Raw genomic sequence first — 18,500 nt, forward strand, 5'->3', positions numbered from 1 at the left:
GATTCACTGATAGTAGGACAATTCGTACTGGGATATAGAATTTGCAGTAGACTCAGTGACCTTTGAAACCTGTTCCAATCATCTGATTTGTCTAATATTAACCTTAAAAGTGATGATCACCTCTACAGTGTATGAAAATAATTCTACAGTAGATTTCAGAAGTGATACTATGAGTGCAGCTTTTTTATTTCATTTTTTATTATTATTTTTAAAATCATATAACAATAGGAAAACTCGTACCTATATCAGCTCAGCTGTCCAGGTCAATCCCTTCTCAGGTGTGTTGTCATCAGTTTCTATGACAAACAAATTCTTGCTCTTATCTCTATAAAATGCAAGACCAAAAATATCCCCTTTTTCTGAAATTAAAATGTTGGCATCATGGAAATTTACATTGCTGGTACCTGTGGGCTCAAAAACTGACTCGGTCCTTGTATAATGTTCATTTCTGTGAAGTAAGATGAGGAATACTCTTTGCGCTTGGTGGTTTGGCTAGCTCCTGAAAAGACTTAACTTAATAAATGCTAACAACGTGTGTTTGATATTCCATGACGAGGCAGAATTTTCCAGTTAGAGGGGAAGGATCCCTGTTCCCCAGCACAGAATGCCTTTGGGCAAGAGATACCCTAAGCAGTTAATTCCTCCAGGTTTTTAAACTCTCCAGCATCAGCAACTAATACTATTGAAGTCTTGACAGAGCTATCACTTTAATCCAGCTATAAGAATCTGCTCTGGAATGAGTCACATTTATTTTAAAGGCCATTTTTTTTTTGGACGGGGGGTGAAGAGGGAAGCTGGTATCTGAAAACCATAGAAACAGATTTTCCTATGCATTTTTTTTCCGCCTTAGGAAGATTCCAGTTTCCTTGAGGTCTGCAAAATTTGGAAGTTAAAGTAAGTAAGGCTTTGCCCTCTGCACAACTTTGCCAACTACTTGCAAAGCCTCTTATAAGGCCAGCTTGCTGAATAGCTCCCGATTTATTTATTTATTTATTCAATTTCGTGCAGAAACAGTGACTGATACTCTGTTTTGGTTGGTTAGTTATTGTTTTTAAGAAAACAGTTTATATACAGTTGAACGTAATTAAAACAGTGGAAGAATAGTTAAGGACCAGGTAAGAAAACCCAACAACTGGTGGCAGTAAGCCTCACTGAGAAGGTCAATTTGTTCCCAAAGCATCTGCAGAAAGACTTTTAGGGCACTTGACCCCTAATTGCAACCAGAGCTGGGTGCCAGCATGGGAAGCGCACAGCTGGCACCTCTGTGGGCATGGTCCATTCCCCCCTTCATTTCACAGGGACGCCCTGTGCTGAAATCTGGGCACTTACCAGTTGGTGATCAAACAGAAAGGAGCGGGCTATCTGCAGCCACAAAACTAACTGCCCCACCAGTTTGTTCTCCAGTAGCTCGTCAGTAGAAATGTAACCATGCCAACGTATACAGAGTGGATTACCTGCCTGGATTCCTCTTACAGAGGTGCCATTTCTGGCAGCACAGAACTGCAGAGTCCTAGCTGAGCTGCAAGTTTTAGCCACCGAGTGTCAGAAATAACAACTTAGCTATCGGTGTCAGTGAATCAGGCCTTTGTTATTACATTCATCATGCTGCCAAAGAGACTTTCAGAGTCAGACCATGGATAATTGTTGGGCAAAACTCCATCCCCTGCTCCACATAGCAGAAATATCTCTGTAATTCATCAGTCATATTCTGTGCCATCATCAAAATCATTTTTCTGGCCAAAACTGTTATTTAGAAAGATCAGTGTTGCTAATAGATCAGCTGATTAGGTCCATGCTATTTCATGGTTTCAAGAAACAAGGTTTTCATTTAAGAAGTCCTTTCATTTCAGTGCTGGATTGCTTATTTTTAATCCATGCCACTGAGACGGCTCCACACAACTGTTGTCTCGTGTGCTCTTTTAAAAGCCTTTCCTGGAATAACAATAAAATATTCATCAATCTGTGTATGACACGGCAGGGCAGTTCTAGCGGCATTTTTTTGCCTGTTTTGGCAGCACTTGTCCCTGACAGTTTGGCCGCAGGTATTCAGCTGTGAGAGTGCCTGCTGCTGCAGGGGGGGCACCAGCAGACCCCTGCCCGCCTCCCCCAGTAGGTCCTGGGCTGCAGCTTTGCTGCCTGCCTCTGCTTCGATCCAGGCACACGGCTGAAGACAGTGATGATATAACAACACTCACGTCAAAAAAAAAAAAAAAACAAAAAACAACAAGGGAGGGCTGGAAATAACTCATGGGAAAGAAGGAGAATATAGAAGTAGCAAGAAACTTGTGTAGCAGGAAGAGAGGAGCTTGCGGAAACAGACGTGCTCCCAAGTGATGCTTTTTTTGGGATTTCCTGCCAGAAGGAGTGAGATCAGCACTACCCCTTCCCCCAGAGCTCTTCCTCCGCTCTGTCCTGCCTGCCTGGCATCTCACCTTAAAGTGGACGAGTCTCACGTGCTAGTTCATAACCACAAAGCGTGCTGGTGCGAGGTGCCTGGGGGCAGGGGTTTGGCAGGGTGAGCCACACCGCGGTGAGGTGCCACGCCGTGCACGCGATCCTACCCTCAGACAAAACCAGGAGGCCTTGTTTCATCTTTGTTGGGGATTTACGTGACTTCTTTGCACTTGAAATATTATTGTAGCCGTAATGAGCTAGCTGTGGTTAATTGTTACCCTGAATTATGTCGGCTGTACAGCTGGGGCTGCAGACTGTGCCTCCCAGTAAATAAGCTGTTTTAAAGTGTTGTGGTTTAACCCGGCTGGCAGCTAAACACCACACAGCCGTTCGCTCACCCTCCCCCCTCCCTCTCTGGGATGGGGGGAGAGAAACGGGAAAGTGAAGCCTGTGAGTTGAGATAAAGACGGTTTATTAAGACAGGAAAATAATAATAACAATAATAATAATAATAGTGATAATGGTAATAGTATTAACAATAATAATGTGTAAGAAAACAAGTGATGCACAATGCAATTGCTCACCACCCGCTGACCGATGCCCAGCCTATCCCCGAGCAGCCGGCCCCCCCACCCCGGCCAGCCACCCCTATATATTGTTTAGCATGACGTCAGATGGTATGGAATACCCCTTTGGCCAGTTTGGGTCAGCTGTCCTGGGTCTGTCCCCTCCCAGCTCCTGCTGCACCCCCAGCCTGCTCGCTGGCAGGACAGAGCAAGAAGCCGAAAAGTCCTTGGCCTGGTGTAAACACTGCTCTGCAACAATTAAAACATCAGCATGTTATCAGCGCTCTTCTCATCCTAATCCAAAACATAGCACCCTACCAGCTACTATGAGCTACTTAACTCTGTCCTAACTGGAACCAGGACAGATATCCACCCCTTATTCCATACCATTTATGTCATGCTCAGGTTACACTCTGTCCAATACATTCTAATTAATCACCATTTTCATCTATGATATATAGCAATCATGGTAGTGATGACATACATTATTATATAATAATTAACATACTACAATTCAACTCATGGGCTATTCTCACCCAGTATCAAATCCCCTTGAGGTACACACCGGACCTCCCCATTCTTTTGCATTACCCACCAAGTGCATCCAGGTCCCTGAGCAAAAGCAATTCCACGAATAGGTTTGCCTTTTCCTGAGGCAGGAGTAGCCCAGACTGTTTTACCCAGCATGTTTCTTACGTGCACTACAGGAACTTTATCCCCTTCTACAGTGCGTAACAGGTTTGATTGGGCAGGTCCAGCTCGGTTGGCAGATCCCCTGGTATTGACTAACCAGGTGGCCTTTGCCAAATGTGTATCCCAATTTTTGAATGTCCCAGCACCCATTGCTTTCAGTGTAGTCTTCAACAGTCCATTGTATCGTTCAACTTTTCCAGAGGCTGGTGCATGATAGGGGATGTGATACACCCACTCAATACCATGTTCTTTGGCCCAAGTGTCTATAAGGTTGTTTCGGAAATGAGTCCCGTTGTCTGACTCAATTCTCTCTGGGGTGCCATGTCGCCATAAGACTTGCTTTTCAAGGCCCAGGATAGTGTTCCGGGCGGTGGCATGGGGCACAGGATATGTTTCCAGCCATCCGGTGGTTGCTTCCACCATTGTAAGTACGTGGCGCTTGCCGTTGCGGGTTTGAGGGAGTGTGATGTAATCAATCTGCCAGGCCTCTCCATATTTATATTTCAGCCATCGTCCTCCATACCAAAGAGGTTTTGACCGTTTGGCTTGCTTGATTGCAGCACATGTTTCACAGTCATGAATAACCTGTGCTATAGTGTCCATGGTCAGGTCCACCCCTCGATCACGAGCCCATCTGTAGGTTGCATCTCTACCTTGATGGCCTGAGGTGTCATGGGCCCATCGGGCTATAAATAATTCACCTTTATGTTGCCAGTCCAGGTCCACCTGAGCCACTTCAATCTTAGCAGCCTGATCCACCTGCTGGTTGTTTTGGTGTTCTTCAGTAGCCCGATTCTTGGGCACATGAGCATCTACATGGCGTACCTTTACAACCAGGTTCTCTACCCGGGCAGCAATATCTTGCCACAATGCCGCAGCCCAGATGGGCTTGCCCCTGCGCTGCCAGTTGTTCTGCTTCCATTGCTGTAACCACCCCCACAGGGCATTTGCTACCATCCATGAATCAGTATAGAGATAGAGAACTGGCCACTTTTCTCGTTCAGCAATATCTAAAGCCAGCTGAATGGCTTTTACTTCTGCAAACTGACTCGATTCACCTTCTCCCTCAGCAGCTTCTGCAACTCGTCGTGTAGGACTCCATACAGCAGCTTTCCATCTCCGATGCTTTCCCACAATACGACAGGACCCGTCAGTGAACAAGGCATATTTCTTCTCATTTTCCGGTAGCTTGTTGTACAGGGGGGCTTCTTCAGCACGAACCACCTCCTCCTCTGGTGATATCCCAAAGTATTTGCCTTCTGGCCAGTCCATAATCACCTCCAAGATTCCTGGGCGACTGGGGTTTCCTATTCGAGCCCGCTGAGTAATCAGTGCAACCCACTTGCTCCATGTAGCGTCAGTTGCATGATGCGTAGAGGGGACCCTTCCTTTGAACATCCAGCCTAGTACCGGCAGTCGGGGTGCCAGGAGGAGCTGCGCTTCAGTACCGACCACTTCCGAAGCAGATCGAACTCCTTCATATGCTGCCAATATCTCCTTTTCAGTTGGAGTATAGCGGGCTTCAGATCCTCTGTATCCCCGACTCCAAAACCCCAGGGGTCGACCTCGAGTTTCCCCAGGTTCTTTCTGCCAGAGGCTCCAGGTGGGACCATTCTCTCCGGCTGCGGTGTAGAGCACATTCTTTACATCTGGTCCTGTTCGGACTGGCCCGAGGGCTACTGCATGAACTATTTCCTGCTTAATTTGTTCAAAGGCTTGTCGTTGCTCAGGGCCCCATTCAAAAGCATTCTTCTTACGGGTTACTTGGTAGAGCGGGTTTACAATCAGACTGTAATTTGGAATATGCATTCTCCAAAACCCCACGACACCTAGGAAAGTTTGTGTTTCTTTTTTGCTAGTTGGTGGAGACATAGCTGTTATTTTGTTGATCACATCCATTGGGATTTGACGGCGTCCATCTTGCCATTTTATTCCTAAAAACTGGATCTCTCGTGCAGGTCCTTTAACTTTATTCTGTTTTATGGCAAAACCAGCCTTCAGAAGGATTTGGACTATTTTCTTCCCTTTCTCGAAAACTTCTTCTGCAGTGTCACCCCACACAATGATGTCATCGATGTACTGCAGGTGTTCAGGAGCTTCCCCCTGCTCCAGCGCAGACTGGATCAGTCCATGGCAAATGGTAGGGCTGTGTTTCCACCCCTGGGGCAGCCGATTCCAAGTATATTGGACTCCCCTCCAAGTGAAAGCAAACTGTGGCCTGCACTGTGCTGCTAGAGGGATGGAGAAAAATGCATTAGCGATATCAATTGTGGCATACCACTTGGCTGCCTTTGATTCCAGTTCATACTGGAGTTCTAGCATGTCCGGCACTGCAGCACTCAGTGGTGGCGTGACTTCGTTCAGGCCACGATAGTCCACTGTTAGTCTCCACTCACCATTAGACTTTCGCACTGGCCATATGGGACTATTAAAAGGTGAATGAGTCTTGCTGATCACTCCTTGGCTCTCCAGTTGACGAATTAGCTTATGGATGGGACTCAGGGAGTCTCGGTTGGTGCGATATTGCCGCCGGTGCACAGTTGTGGTAGCGATCGGCACTTGCTGTTCTTCAACCCTCAGCAACCCCACAACAGAAGGGTCCTCTGAGAGACCAGGCAAGGTAGACAACTGTTTAATGTCCTCTGTCTCCAAAGCAGCTATGCCAAAAGCCCAGCGGAACCCTTTTGGGTCCTTGAAATATCCTCTTCTAAGATAGTCTATGCCAAGGATGCACGGAGCATCTGGGCCAGTCACAATACGGTGCTTTTGCCACTCATTACCGGTTAGACTCACTTCAGCCTCCAATACAGTTAACTGCTGGGATCCCCCCGTCACACCATAAATACAGATGGGCTCTGGCCCTTTATAGCTTGATGGCATTAGAGTACATTGTGCACCGGTGTCTACCAAAGCCTTATACTTCTGTGCGTCTGACGTGCCAGGCCATCGAATCCACACAGTCCAATAAACTCGATTGTCCCTTTCCTCCCCCTGGCTGGAGGCAGGGCCCCTCTAGTCCTGGTCAGAATCTTCATTTCTGTGTTTAAAGGACTGCCTGCTGGAAGTTGGAGCAGCAAACCTTTCAGAGAACTCCTTTTTCCCAATTGTTTTCCTTTGCAATTCACGTACCCGTGCCTCTAGGGTCGCAGTAGATTTTCCATCCCATTTTCTCATGTCCTCTCCATGGTCACGTAGGTAAAACCACAGGGTGGCGCGGTGTGTGTGCCCACCATATTGTCTTCCTTGCATAGATGAACGTTTACCCCTAATAGCTGAGACACTGGTTTGTACAGGTGGGGAGGAAAATAAACTCTCTTTAAGTTGGTGGATCTCTTCAGAAAGTTTCTCCAAGGTATTCTCTTTTAGCTGGTGGACACTAGTTCGTTCAGGTGAAGGGGAAGATAATCTTTCTTCAAGTTGGTGGATCTTTTCAGAAAGTTTCTCCAAAGCATTCTCTTTTAGCTGGTGGACACTGGTTCGTTCAGGTGAAGGGGAAGATAATCTTTCTTCAAGTTGGTGGATCTTTTCAGAAAGTTTCTCTAAAGCATTCTCTTTTAGCTGGTGGACACTGGTTCGTTCAGGTGGAGGGGAAGATAAATTCTCTTTAAGTTGGTGGACCTCTTCAGAGAGTTTCTCCACAGCTGAGACACAGGCCTTTAGGGAAGAGGAGAGATTTCCTTCGTACTGCCGGAGTATTTTAGTCACTTCATTCACTGTGGGATTCTCCTCCGTTTTCCAGGCTAGTATTGCCAATGAGCTGGCATATGATGATGGGGCACTCCGTACAAACTTCCGCCACATGGGTGGTGTACACTGGACTGCATCTGGATCTGTGGATGTTTGTGCGTCATCTAGGTCCTTATAAATTACTTCCCGTACGGCCAATTCCCTCAGGTACTGAATTCCCTTCTCCATGGTGGTCCATTTGCTTGGTAAACATACAAGTTCTTCCTTGAAGAGATACCTTTCCTTCACAGCTGACAGGAGACGCCTCCAGAGGCTGCGAGATTGTGCTCCATCTCCAATTGCTTTGTCAATGCATGCGTCCCTAGCAAGGGATCCCAGCCGCCTGGCTTCCTTGCCCTCCAATTCCACATAATTGGCTCCCGTGTCCCAGCACCGGAGCAGCCAGGTGACAAGCTGCTCGCCTATACAGCGACCAAAATCTTTTCGCACATCTCGTAGCTCACGCTGGTATAGAGTCCGGGTAGTTACTGTTGATTTTCCGACATCCTCATCCTCATCTTCAGTCTCCTGCACCTTTGATGGCTGGTATGGAGTCCGGGTAGTTACTGTTGATTTTTCGCCATCCTCATCCTCATCTTCAGTCTCCTGCACCTTTGATGGCCCAGCCTCGTCTTCACTTCGCCCAGACTTAGCAGAAGACTGTCTGCGTTTTAAACGACCTGAGCCTCTATACCATTTTTTCACCTTGTCTACAGGGGCAACTTGCACAACTTGCACTGCTACAGCTCGTTTCTCTGACCCAGCCACAGGGTCTGCCACAGGGGTTGGAATACCCTCTGCGGGGTCAACTTGCACTGCTACAGCTCGTTTCTCTGACCCAGACACAGGGTCTGCCACAGGGCTTGGAATACACTCTGCGGGGTCAACTTGCACTGCTACAGCTCGTTTCTCTGACCCAGACACAGGGTCTGCCACAGGGGTTGGGATACCCTCTGCGGGGTCAACTTGCACTGCTACAGCTCGTTTCTCTGACCCAGCCACAGGAGTGGGAGCAGCTGCACGAGCTGGGGCAGCTGCAGGAGCTGGGGCAGCTGCAGGAGCTGGAGCGGCTGCAGGGGCTGGAGCTGGAGCGGCTGCAGGAGCTGGAGCTGGAGCGGCTGCAGGAGCTGGAACTGGAGCGGCTGCAGGAGCTGGAGCGGCTGCAGGAGCTGGAGCTGGAGTAGCTGCAGGAGCTGGAACTGGAGCGGCTGCAGGAGCTGGAGCGGCTGCAGGAGCTGGAACTGGAACGGCTGCAGGAGCTGGAGCTGGAGTAGCTGCAGGAGCTGGAGCTGGAGCGGCTGCAGGAGCTGGAGCGGCTGCAGGAGCTGGAGCGGCTGCAGGAGCTGGAACTGGAGTAGCTGCAGGAGCTGGAGCTGGAGCGGCTGCAGGAGCTGGAGCTGGAGCTGGAGCGGCTGCAGGAGCTGGAGCTGGAGTAGCTGCAGGAGCTGGAACTGGAGCGGCTGCAGGAGCTGGAGCTAGGTTGCTAATAACATCAATTGCAGCTCGATAGGCACAAGCCAGACCCCAGCACGCTACAGTGATTTGTGTCACTTTGGAACTGCCAGAGTCATGACACCTTTTTTTCAAGCATTCTGCCAGCTTTTTAGGATTTTGCAGTTGTTCAGGGGTGAATGTCCAAAACACTGGAGGTGACCACTGCTCTAGAAACCTGCCCATATCCTCCCACACTCCCTGCCACTCGCAACTATCCCGCCTCAAGACAGATCTCCGGATGAGATTCCTAAGTAGTTGTTTAACCCTCCACAAAATCTGAAGCGCATTCAGGAGACATAACAACAAGAGCAGGCTGGTCTGAGTATCCCAAGGATATTCAACATCTCGGAGAACCACCGTAACTAACTCGGGGGATAAGAGGGTGGTGGTGAAGGAGAAAGGGAGAGTGAACAGGTAGGGAAACATGTCTTCCCCTGTCCCCTTCACAGATTGGCTCCCTAACGAAAACAGGCAATAGGTGTAATTGCTAATAGTTTCCGAGATATGGGTTCCAAAGTATAGAGTCGACGTCAGTGCTGAGTACAAATACCAGGTTAAAGTCGTGACCAGATATTTCATCATTTCATAAGCCATTGTTACACCGCACAGTACCATAACAATCTTAAACCAGGGCCCGGAAAGGATAAACAGTGCAACAGGGAGCACATACAGAAAGTAACGCACCATAAAACTCAATTTGGAATACAGGTACAGCAGACTGGAGATTAAGGCAATCAACATCGTGACTAGCAACTATTAAGCAGGTCCAATACTTATACCAATTTTAGTTTAACACACTCTGGTCAGATTTGTCGATATCTCAACCCTTCGGGCCCCACGTTGGGCGCCAAAAAGACTGTTGTGGTTTAACCCGGCTGGCAGCTAAACACCACACAGCCGTTCGCTCACCCTCCCCCCTCCCTCTCTGGGATGGGGGGAGAGAAACGGGAAAGTGAAGCCTGTGAGTTGAGATAAAGACGGTTTATTAAGACAGGAAAATAATAATAACAATAATAATAATAATAGTGATAATGGTAATAGTATTAACAATAATAATGTGTAAGAAAACAAGTGATGCACAATGCAATTGCTCACCACCCGCTGACCGATGCCCAGCCTATCCCCGAGCAGCCGGCCCCCCCACCCCGGCCAGCCACCCCTATATATTGTTTAGCATGACGTCAGATGGTATGGAATACCCCTTTGGCCAGTTTGGGTCAGCTGTCCTGGGTCTGTCCCCTCCCAGCTCCTGCTGCACCCCCAGCCTGCTCGCTGGCAGGACAGAGCAAGAAGCCGAAAAGTCCTTGGCCTGGTGTAAACACTGCTCTGCAACAATTAAAACATCAGCATGTTATCAGCGCTCTTCTCATCCTAATCCAAAACATAGCACCCTACCAGCTACTATGAGCTACTTAACTCTGTCCTAACTGGAACCAGGACATAAAGGGACTGGCAATCTTGGATATCGAATATCCTATCTTTGGTCCACTAGCACATTGAAGTTCTTCTTTGACCAGCAGTGAAATTTAGATTAGCCCACAGAAGCAAGACTGTACTCAATCGTGGCGGGGCAGGGTGAATAGCAAGTATCAGCTGAGCCTTCTTCTGCATGGTGACACGTGTCACAGGAAGGTTAGGAGACACAGGAAGCTGTCTGCTGGCTGTAACTCCCTTGCTTTTGAATTAATGCATCATTTTTGTCTTTCAGTAAGTCAATAGGACTTATTTAGCATCCTTTAGATGTAAGAGTGCCAGGATTGAAAGCTCGTTAAGAATTTGACCTTACAGATACCTTGGAATGTCTTACCTGTATTTGTGGCAAACAGTGGACATCCTATTAAAGTATAAGGAAAAACATTCAGGTAGTTGGAAGAGGAAGCTGAGATTTGGGATTCAGATTATGTTCCTGGTTTTCTCATAAACTCTCCATGTTCAAAGACCGATGTAGAGCAGCTTGTCTGTGTGCAGAATCAGCCGACCCAACAGCTTCACCATGTTCTGTAAGGTTCACTTGGTGCCCATAAAGGGCTCTGAAATCCTTTGGCCATCCATGGCTTAGGCTTGGCTGAATTGTCCCTTTCCGTCCGTATCAATTTGGAAACAAAACCACTTGCCGTGCAGACATTGGCAGTGTAACTGTGGGTTTGCCAGCTCTTAACGGGATGACAACTCCAAACTCCAGCAGCAAAATCAGCCTTGTCCTGCTGGCAGCTTCTGTTTTGACCTTGGGTAGTACCTTGCCCAGGTGACTTGTGTATGTATTCTTGTTTATTTTCTCCCCCTACCCCTCCTTTTTTTTTCTCTGACAGTGTGAAGGTGCTTTTGGAAACCACATCAGCATCTCTTTCATCTCCATCCCACACTTATGTATAAGCTCACTCAGTATCTTTGCAAAGCATGGTTATCAGTGAAGTCATGCTGACTTCTGTTGGGTTCACGTGCTGTTTGCTATAGATCACAAAATGGTTTGCACTTGGACAATAAAGTACAAAGCAACGATCAGCTCTTTTACACTACACTATGTGTCTTTATTTGCCTCCTATTTGCATTCATGGCCTCAGTTGAGGCAGATGCTGTAGTGTGTCACAGGTCACCACTGTCTCCTAGAAAGCTGACTTTCTTCCTCCTGTAATTTTAGAATAATACCCATGGCGTATGCCCCTTTACCCAGAAGCTGGAACAGTACATTTAGAAAGTCATATTCTTGGAAAATGCTTGTCAGGATTAAACTTTCCCGTGAGGATGCAGCTCCCAGTCTGTTTTCAAGTTGGTATTGATGTAGCCTCTGAGTAACTGTAGAAACTTGTGTAGGACTAAAACGACGGCGCATCTTCTAACGTAGTGATGGTCCACCAACTCTACTTAGAGTGGTTCTTGGGTATCCTTGTGGCCAGAAATGCTGTGGTTGCACTGCACGCTCATCATACTCCAGCAACAATTCCAGCCTCCACAACACTTCTTAGAAAGAAGCTCCACGAACTCTGGCTGCTTTGGAGGGGTGGTGTGATGCAGATTTCATTTTCTAACAAATTCTGATTCTGTTCCCTGACCAAAAGAGCTAGCAAGCACCGGCCCATCAGGTACTGAGTTTGTACCTTATATTTACGTCTACTGGTTGTGCGTTTTTTGGCAAAACGCCCTCAGACCCCCCCTGTTCTGAGCTCTGAATCATCACTGCCACCTGTTGTGAAGAAGGAAGTGTTGTGCACGGACGTAGAAACCCAGATTTGACAGGTACTGTTTCCTCACATGCTTCTAGCCAGGCCATTGCTGCAGGAGCCAACCACTCTGAGAGCACAAGCAATCAGGAGGAGGAAAGGTTGTGTTAAGAGGCACTGGCACAAATGGTTCAGATAAAAGCAGCCTGGGCTCCAGGGGCTTGGAAGACCCCAAATTGAGGGGCTTGAAGTTATCCACAAAGGGGGAAGCAACATCATGTGACCAAAAAGCAGGTGGCTGATAATAAGGATCCAGTCTGGTGCCGTTTAATCATCGTTCATTGTCTCTAGCTGTGAATCTTGTAGGAAATTCACTGCTTAATTATGGAGTGCCTTGCAGGGGTATTGCTTTGGGCTCTAAAAGCAGACTGGATGGAATTCTACCAAAAAGCCTCCCCTCCCAGTGTTTAACCATTTTTTATATTTTCATATGAAACATTTATAAAACTTCCTCCCACAGCAAAATCGGAAAAAAAAAATGCTTAGGACTGTAAAGCTGCCTCGCAGCCTTCCCCCAGTAGACACGTGCCAGTCCCGAGCAAAGCAACCCGGCTGCTCTCATCCCCTTCTGCTGGCAGGAGGGGCCAGATGACCTCGACCCTGGCCTGTCAGCAATGGGGTATCTGAGTTTCTGGGAACACATGGCTCAAACAATGGATTTTGCGGCAGGATGAGGTCCCTGATCACATCTAGTTTTCAAATAAAGCAAAGGGCCCAGGAGAAACTGAGCTGGCCAGAGCAATTGTTTAGTTATTTTTAGTTTGCTCAGCATCAATGTTTCTGTAACATAATTATCAAAAAATAGCTTATTAAATGATAAAACCCTTTAAAATAATTTTCTGAGTAGTACCAGGATATTTCGTAATCACAAAGACAATCCCAGGGTCTTTACGCTCTGCAGGGATGCAGATGCAGTGGGAGACACCTCCAGAAGTAAGCCTCTAATCTCTTGCTTAACCTGTGCTAGCAGAGCACAATTCCAACAAAATTCCACAAATTCCAAGACAAATGTGACAGCAGCTGGTATTGCCACAGGAGACAAAGTTGGGACGGATTCATCCTCGCTGCAGCTCCTGCTGACTCACGAGTCCCTTCTGTCTTTCTCCCTGGGGCTTGAGGCGGTCCAAAAAGCGAGGGGTGTTTGGTTACGGAGGCCTGCGTGGAAGCCATGTGGAGAGAGGAGCCGACAATATGGCTATCTCGAACCAGCAGAAAACGCGTGCTGCTGGGAGCTGCTCGTTGGCATTTAGAGCACAGTCCAGGGATGCTTTGCTTTGCTGAGCTGGGGCCTTGCTGCCAAAGGAAAAGGTCTGTTAGTGCAGGAAGCCTACGGAGCTCTCGTGCGTGCATGTATCGCAGAAATAGTGCGTGTATTTTCGCTTCTTTGTTTGTAGCTGCAGTAGTTATGTCGCCTTTTATCTTCTTTTTTTTTCTGTTTCTGTTTTTGTTATTTAATATTACTAAAATAACTAACATGACGCATTATTCTGTTTTAATTTCAAATGAAATTTGGCAACTTCTAGTGGTGGGATAAGGTTTAATTGCTCTTGGCATTTTAAAAAGAGATGCAAATGACAAAGGCATTAAACTGACAAATTATGACAGCTCACATAACACTTTTTTCAATGGATTTTTTCCATGCATTTTTAATGCCCAGAATAGTCAGCCTTAATACTACCATATTTACAATAAATCATTATTCTAATGGAGACATTTTGCTTTGTCAGGCAATACACAATCAGCAGTTTTCAATTGAGAATCTGAAAACTGTTTAATTCCGTGACACAAACTTATAAATGCCAGACAATTTAAAATTGGGGCCAACGTGCTGCCCTTAAATTGGGATATTAAGAAATAATTAGAGCGCAGTAAGGGCAGGTTGCCAAATGTAACTTTTAAATTCCCTAGTTCGTGTCACTTAGCACAGTGATTGTAATGTGTTATATGTCTTCTGGAAGGCATACGCATGCATTTCCTACAGGGCAGCTTAAGGTTTTGAGGGGTGTCTGCAAGAGGTCAAAGTGGCTGCTTACTTCGACGTGCGTGGCTTCAGGAGACCTAAAACATCACAGAATTTAGGAACAAGGGTGGGTTGGGGCTTAAGGTGGGAATGGGAGCCAGTAGCAGTCTCCACTTTGCCTACTTTTCCTACAAAGCCCAGCAATATTTTTTTTTCCCTTCAGCGCCCCATGTGGACTGTGTCAGGGCATTTGCAAGTTTAGACAGCCTAGACAGTGGGAAAAGTGCTATTTCTTACCTACAAGTAGGAGGCTCTGAGGCTGTGGTGAAGTCTTGAGCAAGATTTTGGGATCCATCAAGGTGAGCGAGTTCCTCTGCAATGTCAGGAACATCTGAGGGTGACGAATATTATTTTGTTGTCCTCCGTTTCAAAATAATGCAACATCTATTAATGGTCATTGTTTTAGTGCTGGGTATTGAACCTTTAACACACATATCACAGGACTTGAAGTATTTGTATGCAGAGCTCTGGATTTTCAGTTAAATTTCTGTCACCTGGGCAGCCTCTCAAATTCCGTAGGTGCTGTGGGTACTCTTTCATACTGTGTTCAGGAAACTTGCCTGCAAAGTAAGCTGGGCACGTATGATACTGGCAAAGTAGCCAGATTGCTCAGCATAATGTAGAGTGTTCTTTCAGGAGAAAGAATAGCCAGCGTCCTTTCCACCTTCCCACCCCAAAATGTTCCCAGGGAGGGATAAGAGAGGGTGGTGGGACCCCTTCCCCTCTCCGGTGGCTGCCTGCATCGCTCTTTCTTCTGCACCGTGTGTGAACAACCTAATGATATGCCTCTGGCGTGAGGGGGCAGATCGCACGGCCGCTGTTTAAAAGCACTTTTCTGAGAATAGTGTTTTGCTGTCGCATTAGCAATGCCGTGCGTGCGTTGGTAAAGGCTGCTTCTCTCTGCAGCCCTCTTACCCGTTGTGATGCTGTTGTCTACGTGACGCAATGCCTGGCTAATTCAGTGCCATGAAAAGCTCGACTGATGTAAAGATTGACCTGAGATAAGCTCCCTCACCGCTGCTTGCAATCACAGCTGGATTTTGTTGCTTCTTTTGTTTGTTTAAATTAAAAAAACCTTGAGGGCAAATCTAGCTTTTCTCATCCGTTAGTGCTGATGGCTCCCATATGCTGAAGTTTGTGCACCTCTTCTGGATGTAGACAGGCTGAGCAGTAATTTCAGAGGACCACCTCAGGGTGAGCACCAGGTGAAGGCAGAAGTTAGCATCCTTCCCGCGACCAGCACTGAACCATGGTTTTGTGGCATTTCTGCCTCTTGTGCATGGTCTCGGCTTCCTTTGCTTTGCCTTGAAGCTTTTTCACGGGTCAATAAATGGCGCCTCAGGTAGTATCTCAGACTGCCGATGGAGAAGAGGGTTGTCACTGTCGTGAAAGACAGCTGATGTGTGTTTGCCTGAAAAATCAACAAAAACAAACTTAGCAGCAGAGTGTGGACGGAGCTGTGTGACCTCAGTCTCGCTCTTTCTCCTCTTGACTTTTGCACCTTTGCCTTTTTATGGCTTAGGAAACACCTAAAGGCCTGGTAGGATGCAAAGTGTCTGTTGCCTGCTACTGGTCCTGGTAAGTCCCTTGGTGCCCTCTACTCCCGTTTCCACACTGCTCTTCATGCTCTGTGCAAACCTGCACAACTTGGGAGGCTTGTTGTTTGTTTGTTTGTTTTTCTTCTTCTGCCACCCTTCACAGTCGCGTTGTATTATAGGCAGAACGAAAAAGGGAAAAAAGTGTTTCAAAAATATTAGTAGCTTGGCAGCTGAAGCTTCCCAAGGCTTTGCAGAGGGATTTGGAGTACTTATTTTCTGTACTTTCACGAGTTGTGCTACGCACTGTGCAGTAAAGCTCCAGCTCCGCAGCTGATGCCATGGAAGTAGGTTGCTGTGCTCAGATCTGGCATTTGCCTGCGCATCATCTTCCAGGTTCAGCTTTAGCACTGGCAAGACCGCACCTGCACTGGGGGCTTAGGCTGCTTCCCCTGTGGGTGCCCCATTGCTGTCTCACACTATTGGGAAGGGGAGAGGGTGAAATTTTAGCACCAGTTTGGTTTCTAGAAACACAGAACAAACAAATTAGGGAAGAGAAAACTTACCTGTATCAAACTGGGCTTCTTTTCAGCTGAGAGATATCAGAGAAAGTTTTCATGTGACCTATGATTTCCGTCCTTGTCAACTCCCTGATCACATTGGCTAGGCACGAACACACATAAACTGGATGTTCTTCACGACTGGTACGAGATCACTTCCCACAGCTGAGAAGTGGTCTCTCAGCTATTTTGGATTTTGCCGTGTCAAAGATGACTAGTCCATCTTACCATCTTAAAAAAGCATATCAGCTCCTCCACTTTGCTCCCGATTCTTCCCTCCCGTTTTAGTGAATGTTACATTAAATCACATTCTGTTGCTTGTTCATTTATAGAACAAGCTATCTCTTTGCCATATTTGTGCACAGCTGCATCGCATGCTTTGTGCGGTTCAGGAGGCATTGCAAATGCATGGGAGCAAAAATGCTTCCTGAGCAAAACAAGGCACCCTGCAGCACACGAACACTGACCTGTGGAGGTGATGCTCAGCCACCGCATGGAGCCTGTGGAAAGCTGGATTGCTGAGGGCCACTGCTGGAGGGGGAGTGCTGGGCTGGATGGACCTTTCCTCTACGTGTAGGAGGAACACGAGCAGAGCAGAGAGTTGGAGAGGTCCCAGACTGCTGCAAGATGTGTTAGTGTGTCATAGTGGATGGGGGATTGTTACCAAAGAGCGCTTTTGTCTCCTTTGTGAGAGAGCTGCATGCTTTTAAAGAAGTGATTATTAATCTGTTATAACAATTTTTAAAAGCAGTAAGTGAGGTACACTGGTAATCATTAGCTGGTGAGTCTGACGTCCACCCCGAGCAAAAATATGGAACAGATGATACAGAGACTGAGCCAGAATGAATGAAGGGACTGAATATAAATAATTCCAATTAACATGGGCTTGAGGAAAAACAGGTTTGGGGGAATTATTTCGTACATCTAACTTGCTGCATTGGAAGATGCTTGGCTTGGTTCTGCTGTGTAGACCCTAGATATTATCCAATTAATATGTTATGTATCAAATGAGTTATCCAGTGCCTAAATACTGGGTTTCAAAATACAAATGTAATTTGGGAATTTGTTGTCACCCATCTGGTGTGATTCAGGAGGTATCCAGCAAGAGCTGGTTCTCTGCTCCATGCCGTATGGTGCTACTAGAAGTGGCTAGCATGAAAATATAAAACTATTTTCAGGTGAGAAACTGATGCATTCAATATGGACAGATGAAAGGCTCTGTAATCGGGGGGGGGAATTAATTAGGTCATAGTTACAGATTGGGAGTCTCAGCATTGAGAAGCAGTGATTCTGAAAGATACTTGCATAAAAGCTCAATGTTGGAAGCACATGGTCAGCCAACAATCTGTGTCCCAGAAAGCTAATGCACTCTTTTAATGTAGTTGCAACACTGAAAGATAGTGTCTTACCCTGGTCTGAGCACTGGAGTGACAGCTCCTGGGATGTTCGATAACTTCTGGTGTCCCCCATCTTGCCTGGAACATGAAAACCTAGGGAGTATTCAGGTAAGCTTTGTAACTCAGCAACTGGAGTCACTGTGAAGGACTGACCAAAGCAAAATTTCTGATATTCTGAACCTTCTTTGCATCTTACCCTAAAATACCTTTGCACTTCTGTAAGTGTAATCCTGCAAAGAAAACTGTCTCAATAATGTTTCTTACTAGAAAACATTAGTTTGGACCTTTTCATTCACATCTGTGACTAATCATCACCAAGATCTATCTGTAGAAGTACCTTGAGAACTGTACAGATTAGAAAAAGGAAGGTAACTACCGAATACCATCAGGGGAAAAACAGTATTTCAGAAGTTACAGCTGACGGACTGCTAAATAGGCTGAAAGTCAGGGGTCCCAGGTGCTAGAAAGCCTCCAGCAGGATGCTTCCTAATGAAAGCTCACGATTCCTCCTCCCAGTTTAATAAAGCTCCTGTTTACAGGGGAGCTAGCTGTATCTGCCTTTATTGCCAGCTGTTGGACACTGCAGCGTGGTAACACGGAGACATACAAGTCTTGGCTACCTCTCAGCATGAGAAAGGCTTCTTGAAATCCTGCCCACTGTAGTGTTTTTCAGTGCGCGTGCAGTAGTGAAACGAAAGATGCTCAGTTCTTTCTCATCATCGTGGAGTCAGCACTGGCCAGGGTTCGCGTGTAACACATTAACTCATGGTACTTTTATGCGGTAAGTACTAACAAGTGGGGCTGGTGGGGGAGGCCAGAACCAATTAGATCCATCATCTCCACTTGCTCCAGCGGAGGGCGGATTTTGGTGCTGTTCCAGTGTCTGAAATCAGGCAT

The 18,500-nt window shown here is 46.8% G+C and overlaps 1 protein-coding gene across 3 annotated transcripts in view; it reads left to right on the forward strand.

Moving 5' to 3' along the window:
- PHACTR2 (phosphatase and actin regulator 2) overlaps nt 1-18,500 on the forward strand; it is a 144,672-nt gene that overhangs the window by 28,889 nt on the left and 97,283 nt on the right. The gene's annotated exons all lie outside the window — the stretch shown is intronic.

Source organism: Anser anser (genome assembly GCF_964211835.1).
Source record: "Anser anser genome assembly, chromosome: 3".
NCBI lineage: Eukaryota > Metazoa > Chordata > Aves > Anseriformes > Anatidae > Anser > Anser anser.